General features: G+C 39.2%; 1 protein-coding gene across 1 annotated transcript in view; it reads right to left on the reverse strand.

Moving 5' to 3' along the window:
* The window catches only part of thsd7ba (thrombospondin, type I, domain containing 7Ba), a 198,856-nt gene extending 182,206 nt beyond the window's left edge, over positions 1 to 16,650 (reverse strand). The window contains exon 1 of the mRNA XM_061792757.1: positions 16,529 to 16,650. The gene's annotated coding sequence lies outside the window, so the exon portion shown is untranslated. The remainder of the gene's footprint in view (positions 1 to 16,528) is intronic.
* Between the last annotated feature and the right edge of the window lie 628 nt (positions 16,651 to 17,278).

Below are 17,278 nucleotides of genomic sequence, written 5' to 3' on the forward strand. Positions count from 1 at the left end.
TCCATCCCAGCACACTGACCTTTTAATATGGGCTATGCCTCCTCTCCTTTCACCCGAGCTTTTATGACCGCATGTAAATCTCTCTCTGGTAACACAAACTTGTCAGCCCTCCTTGAGCCTCTTTCTTTTCAACACATTTATCCTCATCGAGAATTCAAAGAGGGCCCGTCATAGGGAGGCGGTATGCGGCTCAATTCAAGTTAAAGGAGAAGGGGAAAGACCGAGGGATGATCAAAAAGGAAAAAGTCCAGAGCGAAACCCTAGACATGGGAATGGCTGGACAACCCAGTGAGCGTAGGGGCGGGGGGGAGGGAAAAAAATGCCCCTCTGAGATAAAAGGCAGCTGACAGCATGAATAAGTCATTAAAGAAGACATGTAGATGAAAAAAAAAGGAAAAATAACACTGACAATCGCAGATAGATGTCTATACTTGAAGTGCAAGCTCACGAGATGAGACAGGGATGCCAATGCCGAAATAATTAAAAGAGCCAATAAAAAATGAAAACGTTTGAAATGGGAAAGTGATGAACGTCATCTGTATTTGTTTTGTTTTAGAGTTAACTGCTTTTACTCAAAAAAAAAAAAAAAAAAAAGACACGCTCCAAGGGTATTTGTGGAGAACAGACTGTATTGATGCAGGTCGGTCATTAACTCCTCAGACAGGACTCACTTTTACAACATGATGTTCGGCAATAAAATACCACCCAGAGAATTCAGCTTCAGGTCCTCACGGCAGATTTGTGCTCTATTTATGGAGGCAGAGAAAACACATGGGTGAAAGCAAGCAAATCTTAACTGACTGTATTCTACAGCTGCTCTATGGTGCTGTGTGTGAGTGTGAGTAACAAATCCCAAAGAGAAATAAATAAATAAATCTAAACCTGATCCGTCTTAGTTAAGCAATAAGAGCTGTAATAGTCTGACAAGGGTCACGCTTATTCGTGTTGCCACATTGTGAAACCAGGAAACTTGTGGAGGGAAGCTTACAACTAAATTTACTGGGCGCTGTAAATTCAACCGCTTTAACGGTTATATTGACAATGTGATGTTGGCTTGTGTGCGCCGGGAAAGGGAAAACTTGAAGAAAGCCCCACCAACATATTTCATGTTGTTTTACACCTGATTCCATTGCCTTTTTTCTGCATCATTTCTCTAATAGTAGGTGATAGCAACCACGGGATACCTTAATAATTTAACCCGCGCTGCAGCTACCGAACGTTGCTCATATTACTTTTCTAAATTGCTTTGTATTTGTTGCCGTTTGACTGCTGTGAGGAATTGCGGATCACTCTGAAATTACCAAGAAATAACTGCACTCAATGGGCCCGTGCAGCGAATCCTAATCATCCAATAGCTCCGTCTCTAAACCCAGGGAAAAGCTTTGTATCACTGATTGTGTAGAAGACTGAGTGCCAAACAAAGTCATTGTACAAATGTCACTCCCATTCTGCCATTAGTTGTGAGACACTTTAACTACTTACTATCAGGCCTTTCACGACTGTGGGCTTGTTAGGACTTTAATGACTTGAAATTCCCTGAACAAACACAGCATCTGGGAAGAGGTCGCACGGCTCTCCTTTCACTCTTCGACTCTGTGCTCGCTTTTGTTTGCTTATTTCAAGGCGTCTTACTAAAAGCACAGTGTCCTAATTCTGGATTAGGTGACCTTGTTAACACAAATGTTCCCAAATGCATTGCCATTAACCCGTAACCCTTTGAAATGGGCTCATTATATTGTATTTAAAGGGAAACGTAGAACAATGGGTGCCAGTAGAACAACACAATTTAATCAGCTGTATTGTATGGGATCTTTCGGTGGAATTGGAGGTAACCAGATGAAGATTAGATTTATTTAAGACCCTCGGAGACTAGCCGCTCACCCGTGCTTCAGGAATAACAAAATAGGTCGTTGTGGCTTTTTGGAGCTCCACTCAGTGGGCGAGAGGCACTTTTGTCTATTCAGTAGTAATGTTAATCACGGCCCAGTAAAGGAAAAGAATCACACTTGTTTCCAGTCAGGGTTCCAGTTAGGGTTAAGGTAAACAATCACAGGCCAGTATTGGCTGACTCAAATATAAGATAACAATGTTGTTGTTGTATTTAAACAATATGAGATATTCCCGTGGTGAGCATGTTTCTGCCGAGGCTCAGTTTAAATCTTAGCTCTGGCCTTCATGTGTGCATGTACTTCTCGTGCTTGCATGAATTTTCTGCTGGTATTCCAGCTTCCTCCCATATTCCAAAAGCCTGCATGTTAGTTTCTATGAAGGCTGTTTGCCTACATGTGCTCGGCGATTGGCTGGCGACCAGTTCAGGGTGTACCCCGCCTCTCGCCCAAATTCAGCTGGGATGGGCTTCAGCTCAGATACTTTATGAGATACTTTTCTATTTTGTTTTGCGTGTTGGTGCCCACCATGATTTTATAATATGGTGGCAGAGAAACATCTTGTAACTTGATTTGATAATGTCAAAATGATGGAAAGGGAGAATGGCTCAATGGCCATTCTGATCTTCTCATTTTTGTTTTTTTCTATTTTTAGGTAGTAGTTCTTTACACTTTCTAAGAATAAATTCATCTTGCAATGCTATTTTTAATGACGACAGCCAGACAGAATAGTCAGCATGAATGTATTACCCCCGTTGTGGATGAAAGAGCTGTCATGTTGTAGTGGATGTGGGCTGGGTTGAATCGAGTAAAGGCGCCATGAATGATTGGCGGCAGGACAGCATGTTGGTCTTTTCCTGCCTAGTGAGCAGCTAATGGTGCACAGAGAATACAGGGAGAGGAGAGGGGAGGGGTTAGGATAAACACTGCTGCCCTGCTATGACGCCAGATGGGCTGTCAGCTATATATTGTTGCTTGTAACAAAGCCTACACACCATGCTCGGCACTTGGAGAGCACTGACGAATGAAATAGGCCAACGCGTGAATGTTTTTACTGCTGGTGCCGACCCGCCTACAAACACACATTTGTTCTCACAATCAAGATCAAATGACCTTATTCCGCCGCTCCACATCTCAGACTCTCTGCAGGAAGGACTCTCTTAATATGAATATCAAATATGGTGTTTATGTTAATCCGATTCAAGAAATGTGACAAAGGTTTTGTCCACCTATCAGTTTTCTATAGTGCATTTTTTTATTTATTTTTTTTGGAGCTGCAGCTGATCCCAGCTGATGTTGGGCGAAAAGCAGAGGGCAAGGTGTGAATATAAGTGTGGATGGCTGGTTGTCCCAATGTGCCCTGCAACCACGGCAAGCCAATCGCAAGCAGTATAGAAAACGAACGGATGGATGGATGGATGGATGGACGGACGGACGGCAACTATGGACAATTTAGTTTTAAAGGAACTTGACATGCATGTTTTTAGCATGTGGGATGAAGCCAGAGTATTCCCCCCACCAAAAATAAATAAATAAAAATACACACAAGCAGAGAGAACATACAAACTTCCAGGAAGGCTGGAGTTGAGATTTGAACCAGGAACCTCAGAACTGCGTGGCAGATGTGTTAACTAGTAAGCTACTGCACTGCTGGTTGCCAACCAATTCCGAAATGAAAAATGTTTTCTTTCTCTCTAAAATAATGACCATGTGGCTGTCTGTCCTTAACAATTCTTATTCATATTCTTGATTTGAAAAAACTGACTCACCCATTAAAAATACATTTTACTGTCTGACCACGGCATTAGGTACACTGACACAATCTAATGAGATCCAATACAAGACCTGTAGATACAGTCAAAACCTTCCGTTTTACATTATAAAGATGTTCCAATTGAATTGGCATTGTTTGTAAGCTGTCGTGATGGTATATGATGCAATATAGTTTAACACCAATGCAAAGTTCCACTGTAATAGCACTGGGAGGAGCACAGACCTGTTTGTGTTCATCCGTTGTCTTTTTTTTTTTTTTTTTTTTAAAGTTAGCAAACAATGTCATCATTCATGATGTAAGAAAAATACATACACACACTGGGCCTGTGGTTTGTTGGGTGAACCACCATTGTGAATAAAAAATTCCCCAATCTGTACCTCTATAGATAAAGATAAACACTAAAAATTAGTTTATTCTTTCTTGGCCCTTCATCATTTTTGTCACAGGCCACATTGCAATTATCACATTGTTACATATTGGCAACTAATTAATGGATGGTAACAAAAACAATATCGCAACGTCATGTCAACGAAATGTTGGTACGGATTTTAGCAAGAAACATGAAGTACACGCACATGATATGCTTCAGTGGGCACCAAAATATGATGTGGCGGGCCAGATCTGGCACACAGGCCTTGAGTTTGACACCTGTGGTCTGAACATTCAAACCCTCAAGACAACACACACCTCCCCCATCACTGAGGGTGGGTCAGCCATCTGCCTTGAGGAGCAATATCACAATGACCAGGTCAGAGGAATCCATTCATTAGCAAAGACTTTTCTGATGGTAAAACTTCAACCCGACCTCTTCTGCAAACCTTTGGCAAGCCCTTTTAACATTTAAAAGCTACACTGGAATTGTGTTGTAGATGTCTGCAATTCAGTCTTGCCACGTCAAAAAGAACATTGTAGACATCCCCAACTATATTCTTCCTATCCACAATTGGCATTTCAGATATCTGCAACGTCATTTCGCCGAGAGGACACATTACTTTTGCCATTCATATGTATGGGGTTCATCATTACCAATATCCACAATTCAGTTGCAGATACCCGTGAATTACAGCTATCAGCAACGGAACTATAGATATCTGCCACTCCAGTTTGAGAGATCTACAATTTTATATGAACAAGTCATAATTCCATTACAAGATACCTTTAATTCACCTCAATTCAAGATATCACTGTCACTTTTTAGGTATCGTCAATAAAATTGTAACTAGCTGAAACGATGTAGTAGATATACTATATGTAACTGGAATTATGAGTTTATGACAAGTCAGAATTATTTTTTTAGATATCTCCAACTGGATTTAGAGTTACAATTCAGATTCAGATTGACGTAATTCTATCTTTAATGAGAAACCCCACACGTGAATGGCTGAAGTGATGTCAAATGATGTTGCAGATATCTGGAATTCAGTTTTGAGTAGGCAAGACTGAATTACAGATCTAGACTTCGACAAGTCAGAATTATGTTACAGATAACTTGAATGAAAACTCCCGCTATTCATAATGTAATTCCGACTTGTCAGAAAGACGTTGATATTCACAATGCTAATTGCGAAAAGTCAAACTTAGCTTCTAAATGTTGAAACCGCTCGCCATACAAACCATGGTTCATCTGAGGACGCTGCTCTGTATATTTCAAAAACGTTGCGTTTTGAAGTAGCCTGCTGATGACCTAATCACTTGCGGCTTTATTTTTTTATGCAAGATACTATCAAAGTCAACTGTAGCCTTGCTAAAGTACTTTAGCCGTAAGTTGCGTAAGAATATCGTGACAAAACACAGATGCTGTGTCAACAAGGGTGAGCTATTTTGTCACAGTCTGACGCCAGCGCGGAAACAATGGAAGACGAGTCTCGTTGCCCCACTCCGCAGTTTGCCTTTTCTTACCTCACGCTATCTGAAAATGAGGGAAGTGTAACTTAGGAGCATCATGACTGCTGTATAGCATCTTGTGATCTGCGTTTGGCCGGAGGTGTGAGAGGTGAAATGGCGATCTCACAGCAGACATCTGCAGCATCTATCAGTCGGGCTGGTTGATCGACAGAAGGGGAAGTGAACATGGTTTTACGTGCATGCATGTGACGAGGCAGTCAGACAACAAGAGAAATGAAAAACAGGTTCATTGGGAGTTCAACATGTTCTCCCAGCGTCATCAACTTTGGTTTTGTTGCTTTAGCTCTCATTTTGCCTCGGCTTGTTTTTCTCTCTTTATGGATACTTCTAATTACCCTCTTAATGCACTTGTACAGGATAACCTAACAAGATCCATCCATCCAGTTTTTATAGGGCTTGTTCTTATTAGCATCAGTCTATCGTAGCTGACTTTGGGCAATGGACAGGGTACATCCCAAACTGGTTGGCTGCCAATCGCAGTGAACAAAGAGACAAACAACCATATACTTTACATCCAGCCCTATAGACAATTTACAGTAGATTCTTCAATGAACCTGACCTGTTTTTAGAATGTGTGAGAAAACCCAAACAAACATTGGGAGCACCTGAGCCGAGATTCAAACACGGCACCTCAGAACTATAACTATGCTAACTATTGAGCCACCCTGGCTGCCACTGTTCTTACTCCATTCATCCATCCATCCATCCATCCATTCTCTACCATCCTTTTCAGGGTCAGCTGAAGCTTATCCCAGCTGACGTCAGGCAAAAGACGGACTACACCGTGGACCGGTTGCCAGGGCACATGTAGTGAAAGATAACCATTCACACACACATTTGCCCCATTGCTGAGTGGGAACTGAACCCATGCTGCCTGCACAGAAGTGACACAAATAAACCTTAAGATCATCAGTGACCTGTTCTTATTGCAACGCTAATATCTTGGGACACACCACGATAGTAAACCAGTTAATCAATCATTCAATCAATCATGTCTTTGGCTTATCGTAGGCCTTTTTTTTCATCATGAGTAACTATGCTGGTGCACAAGCAAGGTTCATAAAGGGATGCTTGGATGAGTTTGTTGTGAGACAACTTCAGCTCTGACCTCAATCCCATCAAACTACAACAGAGATTGATAGTCAGCAAAGCCCTAGCCCCCCAGTGCCAATAGCACTGACTTCAAAAATTTTCTTGTGGATGAATGCGCAAACCATTGGAGAAGAATCTTCCAGAAAGCTTTCCCCAGGAGATATAATGGCCACGTGTCCCAGAGATCTAATACCTATATATCACCTTTACTGTGCACAACTACGCATATGAGATGGCTTAAAGATGAGAATATAAAGCAGCTATGACACCGAAGCCCATTATTAAAGAAAATAACCGAGGCAGCTTGCAGCAAGATTGAAGTGCTTGTTGGATAAATGAATCATATAATATAATGCAAAAAGAATTATTATTTTTTAAAAAATCTTGATTTATGACATCTGGTGTCTCTGTGAAACAAAGCCAGGTGCTGTCATTATGTATGAAGAAAAAATATAAAAGCCCTCCAGATGATTCGGAAACTTGATGATGGGAGAAACGATCTTTCTCTGCCTGTTATGATGGTAGCCAGCCCCCAGGCTTCCCAAACCAGAAAATCTAATGAATCATGGGGGATGAGACAAGGATAACATAAGAAAGGGTATCTGTGCATGATGCGAGACGAGAATAAGGGTGTTGTGTTGTGTTGTGTGAGTCATCATTACTGGCGCCAGACAATGTAAGGTGAGAAAGACTGATAAAAGTCAGTACAACAGAAAGGTGATTAAGATCAGGTTACAGGTACAATAAAAAGTCAATTTCCATTTATACTCACTGGACACTTTATTAGGTACAATCTAATGGGATCCACTATACAAGAAGTGCATTTAAAAAATGCTGTATTGCTCACTTTGGGATTTAACAATGTTTTTGTTAAGGTTGGAGCTTGACGTGCACTGCAATGCATCTTCAAACTTTTTCTAATTTGTGTTACTTTATTTAGTTACTTGAGTGTTGCAAATTATTTAGTTTTAAAGGAACTTGACATGCATGTTTTTAGCATGTGGGATGAAGCCAGAGTATTCCCCCACCAAAAATAAATAAATAAAAATACACACAAGCAGAGAGAACATGCAAACTTCCAGGAAGGCTGGAGTTGAGATTTGAACCAGGAACCTCAGAACTGCGTGGCAGAAGTGCTAACTAGTAAGCTACTGCACTGCTGGTTGCCAACCAATTCCGAAATGAAAAATGTTTTCTTTCTCTCTAAAATAATGACCATGTGGCTGTCTGTCCTTCTTAACAATTCTTATTCATATTCTTGATTTGAAAAAACTGACTCACCCATTAAAAATACATTTTACTGTGTTGCAAATTATTAGAAACCCCATCATTGTAAAGGCAGAACATTTCGATCCAGTTCTTGCATTGAATCTCATTAGATTGTATAACCCGTAAGTGTATTTATTTTCATTGGAAATCCATACCATAGCAGCCTGCGCACACCTTGGATAAAGCCATGTTCTGACATGACTAAATGTGGTTAAATGTCATGTTCACTTGTCAGATTTATTTCTGCACATTTGGACAAGAAATTCCTTACTAAATCACTTACTTAATGGTAACCTTTAGAGAAGCTCCTACAGTATACCAGAACAGTTAAGTTACTTTTTAAATTTTGTGTTGGATACTTTATTATTAACCTCCATTCAAAGGGAAACCAATTATGTCTGCACAATACTAAGAAGGACGCATATGAGTGAGGGTGGAGGATTCTATTGAACATCTTTTCAGACACTTGCTTCATATTTTAAAATATGCTGAATGTTCTATCTCACACCCATATGGTAAAAAGCAAATAATTTGACATTTTGAGAAATGTGCTCATTTTGGGGGGATTCAAATGAAGTCCCCCAACAGAGGTTTACAAACACAGGAAGCGTGCTATGTTTTTGTGATCCATGTGTCTCTCGCCTCAGGAGTTGTCATAAAAAGAAGTCAAACGCGGCAAATTTGCCAAGTGAGGATTTTGGGGCCCCTTCTTCACTATCTCTGTCAGCGAAGAAGACATAAAGACTCTCTTTTATGATAGAAGAGGTATTGCTTTCTCAAATAGCTTTGCTCAAGCAATCGACGACCCCATAAAAATAGATTCCCTTTGGCATTTTCACGCAAATGATGTCTTTAAAACTCTAAAAGAAAACACAGTGTTAATTTAAGTAATATTAACATTGAGTACTTCTGTTGTGTTTCTTTTGAAAAGAAGCGATTCTGCTAATATTTGGGATGTTAAAAGAGGAGTAGAAGAAATATAACTCCAGAAACATTGATTGCATGCCATGTTCATTGGTTGATATTCTCTACTCAGGGCCACGGAAAAGCGATCGAGGGAGGAAACGGGAACAAAGAAGAAAAGTAATCAAAATGTAATTTGTTATATTACTTTGAGAGAGTAATTGAAATAATTACACTTCTATTACATTTTCAACATAGGGGTAACTTGTAATTGTAACCAACTACATTTCCAAAGTAATTTTCCAAACATTGCTGATTTAGATATATTTGTATTACTTACTTTTTAAATGTTTTTAAATAAAGTGAACCAGATATTTTCAGTTCATTTCAAAAATAACTCCTATGACAGAGACACATCTCTGCTATATATTTGCTCTTTTCTTTTTTTTTTTAACTCCGGTTCCCATCAAATCATAACTCTGATTTCAAACAGCCTCTGAGTACTGTGGCAAAGTAAATTATTGTGCATTTTGTACATTATCTGTGCTGTTTTAAATTCAACTAAGTCATAAAATGTGTACAGAATTTAAACTGATAAATATTATATGAGTTGGTTCTATGTTGTTCAATTGATTAATAATTTTATAGCTCTTTTTTGTAGCTTAAAAATAGGATGAGTGTTACTTTTATATGTTTTACTCCATATCTCCACACGATAAGTCATATATGTCGTTAACAGTGTAACAGAGAGCTTTAACGTGTATAATGACTTCCTATTTAGGACACCCAACGTTTTACAAATAAATAGCTATGGCTTTTGGCATTTTAGTTTTACACTATCTATATATGGCTTTCAACAAATGAATGATGCACTCTTTCTATTTCTCTGAAATTTACCATGATTGTAACCCGTTTATTTTTTGGGGGAGGGTGTCCAAGTTGATTTTCTACAGCCCTTTATTAGATTTGTAAAAACACAAAGAAACCATTTATGACTAAAATAGTAACAACATTTCTAGTCATGAATCCCCTGAATAAAGATAATTCAGTTACAGCAGTAAATAGCGTGAACTGCGATAGTTCATTTAAAATTCTTTACTTTCTACTTTCAGCAGTATAGATTGCTCTTGTTTTGGTTCTGAATGTGATTCTGCTGCTGCGTAGGGGTGTCAAATATATTTTTGACACCCCTACTATAGAGTGATCCACCACCAATACGTCATTGAATCTTATTACATCTAAGACACTTAGGATACTCAAAACAACCAGCCAGCCATGACCACCACAGCATCCTGTCTCAACATCTGCTAATGTATATGTCAAAGTGTCTTACATTCGTCAGACAACATATAAAACCAGATGGAAAGCTCCCAAGGGGCACAAGGGGCCATCTATAATTCAATTACTGTGTACACACACACATATGTCAGTGAAAGACTTAAGTAGCCAATGGGTACAAGAGAAAGAAATCCTTACTGGTCCGAAGCTACCCGCAGGAAAGAGGCACGTGATGGATCAGGCATTGATTTGATTTGAAGCGAGTGTGAAAGCTTCTGTCCGTGGCCTCTGCCAGAAAGGTTGAACCATGATTGAGCAATGGCTGTCTGGAGGCTTTGTACAGGAAAACTGTTAATGGGCAAGCTGGACCTGCTGCTCACAAAAACATTTTTGCACAAATTGGTTGGAAATTAAATGTTGGTTTAATATACAGAAAATACATATATGCAAAATATTTTCCATTTTTTCCATTTCTTTTGGAGATATTTCACATTACGGAAGAATGCTCCAGTGATGCTATAAGAGATTATTTAATGCTTCTATGCTGAGAAATGTTGCGTAATGAGTTGATGTAGACACTGTGTTCAAAACATTGACTGAAAGAAATACAAAATTTTCATCTCTAAACCTGTGTGATGACACTAAAGTTCTCCATGGCTGATTATTGCAACAAAATTGTTCGCATGTTTTATCAATAGATACAGTATGTTACTTTCCTTAGAGCAGTTCGAATGACTAATATTACAATAGACCGGTGCAATGACCATTGTGCAAGGGGCACTGAGACTTCAAGGAGTATATGCGGTTCAAAGTGACGAGTAGTGCGATAATCTGGGACAATGTTGGTTGTGCAAATGTTACAGATACTCCTCAAACGGTGTGCAATGGAGCAGATGCTACTCTGGCATGAGTGGCCAGTATATGCAAATAGTGCAGCAATGCAGGAGTCACTGACTTATAATATGAAATAAAGAATGTACGGTATGTATTTGATTATAGAAATACACACGCACAACTTGCCCTACATTCCTACCACAAACAAAATCCTGCCTGTTTTCCTATGATAGAATATAGTCACTCCTGCATGTCAAAAAGTGATTCATAAATTTAATTTTAAAATATAATTCTGACAGCAGATCTAGGTTATTTAAAAAATACATTAGTAGTATTTTGGATTATGGTCAATTATTGTTCATGTAGCTAAGATACACAAATGTATCAATACATTCTATTCTGCTGGATCTATTTAATTATATATAATTTATCTTTTATACAGTACATTTTGTAATTGATTCATTGATCCTATTCAAGTTAAATTCGACTCCCTGAATGTATGTAATTTTCCATCATTCCACCCTTTAATTGTAATCACTGTTTACACTTCAGGGTGCTGAGATTCGACAGCCTCTTGCAGCCGGTTCGACTCATTCATTCATTCATCTTCCGCTCCGCTTATCCTCTTTAGGGTCACGGCCGTGCTGGAGCCTATCCCAGCTATCTTAGGGCAAGAGGCGGGGTACACACGAACTGGACGCCAGCCAATCACAGCGGTTCGACTCGCTTTCTCTTTTATTTCTTTGTTTCTGTCTCTTATTGCATTTTTCCCAATTTACTTTTTTTGTTTTTGTCTAAGCTGTATTGTCACAGAATATCGACACAATCTGACTTTTCCTCCCTTCTTGCTTACGATGTTTTACCTACAACCACAAGGAGCTACTACTTCCTTGCCCTAATATGGAGCCAGCCAACGTCCCCACAGCAAAAAGCACATCTTGGAGAAAATATTGAGAGGTACGAGACCTGGGGCTAAAGTGAAGTGAGGGAAAGGATCAAATGGGAAAGGAGATTTGAACCGTTCCTTACATTGATCATTATTGGGAATGTATGGTTACTCGCCAACGGACGAACTAAGGACTGTTGGAAAACTGCAGTTATTTGTTTACAGTCAATCATCAGCTGCCGCAGCCAACACAAGTGACATCATTCACGATGTGATCGAAAGATTACAATTTCAGCATCCCAACGCCTCACTGGTCAGTGGAGACTTCAATTCAAAACACCCAGAAACGCCGCCGGCTTCTCTGGGCCTGAGCTCATCTAAGATGGACTGATGCAAAGTGGAAAAGTGTTCTGTGGTCTGACGAGTCCACATTCCAAATTGTTTTTGGAAATTGTGGACATCGTGTCCTCCGGGCCAAAGAGGAAAAGAACCATCCGGACTGTTATGGACGCAAAGTTCAAAAGCCATCATCTGTGATGGTATGGGGCTGTGTTAGTGCCAATGGCATGGGTAACTTACACATCTGTGAAGGCACCATTAATGCTGAAAGGTACATACAGGTTTTGGAGAAACATATGCTGCCATCCAAGCAACGTCTTTTTCATGGATGCCCCTGCTTATTTCAGCAAGACAATGCCAAACCACATTCTGCACGTGTTACAGCAGTGTGGCTTTGTAGTAAAAGAGTGCGGGTACTAGACTGGCCTGACTGCAGTCCAGACCTGTCTCGCAAAATGTGAAAATGTGTGCCGTATTATGAAGCGTAAAATACGACAACGGAGACCCCGGACTGTTGAACAGCTGAAGCTGTACATCAAGCAAGAATGGGAAAGAATTCCACCTACAAAGCCTAAAAAATTAGTGTCCTCAGTTCCCAAATGTTTATTGAATGTTGTTAAAAGAAAAGGTGATGTAACACATTGGTAAACATGACCCTGTCCTAGCTTCTTTGGAACATGTTGCCTCCATAAAATTCTAAGTTAATGATTATTTGCTAAAAACAATAAAGTTTATCAGTTTGAACATTAGATATCTTGTCTTTGTAGTGTATTCAATTAAATATAGGTTGAACATGATTTGCAACTCATTGTATTCTGTTTTTATTTATGTTTAACACAACGTCCCAACTTCATTGGAATTGGGGTTGAACAGTCTTGAAATCATGCAGATTGACAGAGTGAAACTTAAAAAAAAAAAGACAAATTAAGACAATAAATGCATTAGCTATGTCTATTGAGGACATACATATTTACAGCAAGTGCAAAAAATAAACTTAAGTCTAGCTGCTAATATAATTGCCACCCAAGGAGCTTGCCATAAAAAGCTGCAAACATAAACAATTAATATATATGAGGTTTGCATTAGTCTGCACAATTAGCAAGCCATCTTCTACTATTAGCATGCATCTAATTAACTTGTAACCTCCATCTCGCTAAAGAAGCAACTTTTAGATTTTTCCTGTCAGGGGTTTCTACAACATCGAGTCACTCGCATAATTTGTTTGGCACACCTTTTAAACAGGACTGATGCCCACCAATTTTCACCTGGGCACCACCACCACCGACGGCTGGGCCTCCACCACCACCACCACCGACGGCTGGGCCTCCACCACCACCGGCTGATGCGGAAGCTGGCAGCGTAACGCTATATGCAAACATTGCCAATAAAAGAAACAGGGGGCTGCCAAACCCCGCAATACTAAAGCACCGGAAATGGAGGGCGTTCCAAACCGTTAATAACTCTAAATTAATATGGGACTCAACACGTAAACCAAAAGGCATTCTTTGTACACACTTAAATATACGAAGCATTTTAACGAAAAGTGATCAGGTCAATCACTGACTCAAATATTGACTTCCTCTGCCTATCTGAGACAAGGCTCCATGAATCTTCGCCCTCACCAATACTATCTGTACCTGGTTATAAAATGTTTAGAAACGACAGACAGGGTTCTAAGGGAGGAGGTGTTATGATTTATGCCAAGGACACTTTTAATTGTAATGAAATACATGTTACAGATGAGAATGGATTAGAATTCCTTGGACTAACTGTTTCTTTGTCACAGCAAATGTCTTTTATTCTTGTAGTTATTTATAGGCCTCCCTCATCAAATGCCGCTTTCTATGAAAAGCTGGAAATGTTACTGAAACAACTCAATCTTGCAAAAGAGATGACAATAATGGGTGACCTAAATGTTAATTGGGAAGTTAACAAAGTTAGGAAAAAATTGAAAAGGGTTATGGATGATATGGATATGACTCAGGTTATTAATGGCCCTACGAGAATTACAAACTCCACCCGAACTCAGATTGATCTAGCCTTTACTAATAGGCCAGAAAGGATCTTGAAGCCATACAATATCCTCAAGGATCACAATCTTATAATGGTCACAAGAAAATTAAATAAAAAGCGCTTCAAACCCTTGGCCACCACTGAATCCAATAGGATACCAAAACATGAACAACAAAATTTCCAAGATTTCATCCAAAAAGTAAACTGGGATGTATTACTCGCTGTTAAAAATTTAGATGAGGATTGTTCTAAATTTGCCAACAAAATACAAGAAATTATTATACAATTTACACGGATAATTAAACTAAAAGCTAGAAAGAATGTCCTGCCTTGGTTAAACACATTTATTCTGAAACTGATGGAAGAACGCGATCATTCCTTGAAGTTGTCGGTCAAATCAGGATTGCAGGAACCCTGCATTGTCTGCAACGCAGTTCTTTACTATTACAAATATTACTGAGAACAAAGTTATCGATTTAATTCATTCACTCAAACCATCTAAGGCAAAGGATGTTTTTGGAATGGACACAAGCATGCTCAAAGATCTAGGTTCAACTCTTGCTCCTCCTATTGCCTCAATCATTAATCTTTCAATTTCATCTGGTCACTTTCCAAAGGTCTGGAAATCTGCTATTGTTACCCCTGTCTTTAAATCCGGTGACTCAACTTCTCTGAATAACTACCGACATATAAGCATTCTTCCGGCCATTTCCAAAGTTGCAGAAAAATGGGTGTCAGAGCAGATTGTCCATTATTTAATCAGCAGCTCCCCCTCTCTCCACGTCATGTAGTTTGGTTTCAGATCCAAGCATTCCACTGAAATGGCTACATGCCTCTTCATTGAGAAAATAAAATCTTCTCTCGACAAGGGTGGAGTTGTAGGGTCAGTGTTCTTGGACCTCAGGAAAGCTTTCGATACAGTAAATCACTCTGTTCTTCTTACCAAGCTCTCAAAATTTAACTTCTCTCGCAAAGCTGTGAGCTGGATTGAATCATATCTGCATGACCGAACACAATCTGTATGAGTTAACAACTGCAGATCAGAGTCTCTTAGGCTAACCTCTGGAGTCCATCAGGGATCAATATTGGGCCCCCTTTTATTTAGTCTTTATATCAACGATTTGCCCACTGTTTGCTCTGAAGCAGAGTGCGTAATGTATGCAGACGACACAGTTTTATTTGTTCATGGTCGCTCCAAAGATACTGTTGCTGCTAAACTCACTAATACAATGTCCTGTGTCACAACTTGGTTGCAGGAGTGCTGTCTACAGCTAAACGTTTCTAAAACTGTAGGCATGTATTTCACTAAAACAAATAGAGTAACACCTGACCCCGACATACTTGTTAATGCAAATTGTCAGCCAATACAAATATCTTGGGTTAATAATAGATTCACAGCTTTCCTTTAAAGCCCATATTGACAAATTGTGTAAAAGTATCAAATTAAACCTCGCAAATTTTCGTGCAATTCGGAATGAAATGTCAACTGAAGCTGCAAAAATTTACCTGCATTCAATGATTCTTAGTCACTTTAACTATTGCATAACCAGTTGATCCCAGGCTGGTCAGAATGCAAAAAAAACATTGGAAGTTTTGTACAAACAAGTAATTAAAGTGATGGATAAAAAACCAAGGCACTATCATCACTGTGCAATTTTAAAAAAATACAGTCTTTTAAACTGGGACAGTCTTCACATATTTGCAGATTTAAATTTGATTTATAAAGTACTGCATGATTTGGCCCGAGCTCCTCTGGCTGAGTTCATCAGCCAAAGAAACAGCTCTGAGCGTGTCACTCGAGGCTCTGTCAGAGGTGACTGTCTCATTCCTCTGCGCAGGAGCACTTTCAGTAAGTCAGCCTGGTCAGTGAGGAGCGCTGGTGAGTGGAACTCAGTACCTGAGGAGGTTAAACTGCTTACAACATACAACGCCTTCACAAAAAAAGTGAAAATGTGGCTAGTTAACACCTATAGCTGCCAACACTAAAAGACAAGTATGTTATGTTGTCTTTTTGTTATGATAAAAAAAAATGATGGTTTTATTCTCTCTTAATAGTATAGTTTGATTATGTATCCTGTATTATATTGTCTTGTAGATGTATTTTACTGCTTTTTTACATCATGGCCAGGGGACTACAGATGAAAACTAGCCTTCTGGCTAATTCTGGCTTTTTTTAACCATGTGTACTTCATGTGTTTTATGAAATTGCATTGTCCCCTTTCAAAAATAAACTGATAAAAAAATAAATAAATAAATAAACCCATGTCCCAAGTAACTTCACAAACTCGTTTTTAACTACACATTTGCATATAAAATCACTTAACAAACTATATACGATATGATACATACAGGCTTTGCCTCTGCAGGAGTACACAAAGTCTCTCACGGACGGCATGTATGGATTGGAAGCCCTCAGGTCTGTTTTTCTCTCAGCTGCATGCACATGGGCCACACGTCACATGACTCGTAATACTTCCGGTCTTACGGTGCTTGCATCACAATAAAAGCATGAGTTTCAAAATAAAAGTCTATGTGTGTCTATATATATATATATATATATATATATATATATATATACACACACACACACACACACACACACACATACAGAGAGAGAGAGAGAGAGAGAGAAATTAAGTAAAACAACCCCCACTGGCCAGATGTTTGACTCCTCTGGTCTAAAGGACAGATGAGGCGCTGAAGAAGTGTTTCAATGTCACCGATCGGTTTTATGTTTAATGAGATATATTTTCTTGATTGTTGTTGTCGTTGTTAATGTACTGTGTTTTATGTTCGCTTTTTATTTATGTGCAGCACTTTCTTTCAGCTGCAGTTGTTTATTAAAGTGCTCTAATAAATAAAGTTGAGTGGTGTTTCGACTGTAAATGTTATATTCATTATCTAGCTATCCATCTGTCGATGAAACACATCTTAGTGCCTCTTACAGTACACAAGGCAAATATTTTTGGGGGAGGTTGTAGCCAATGAGCAAGAAACACTTGATATACAGTACACGTGTTTTTTATCTCGGTACAAGACCAAGGTAAACAGAGTAGCAGCATGAAGTCAACTCAAACACACACAACGCTCTTGATGCTA

This window comes from Phyllopteryx taeniolatus, chromosome 12 (assembly GCF_024500385.1).
Source record: "Phyllopteryx taeniolatus isolate TA_2022b chromosome 12, UOR_Ptae_1.2, whole genome shotgun sequence".
Lineage (NCBI taxonomy): Eukaryota > Metazoa > Chordata > Actinopteri > Syngnathiformes > Syngnathidae > Phyllopteryx > Phyllopteryx taeniolatus.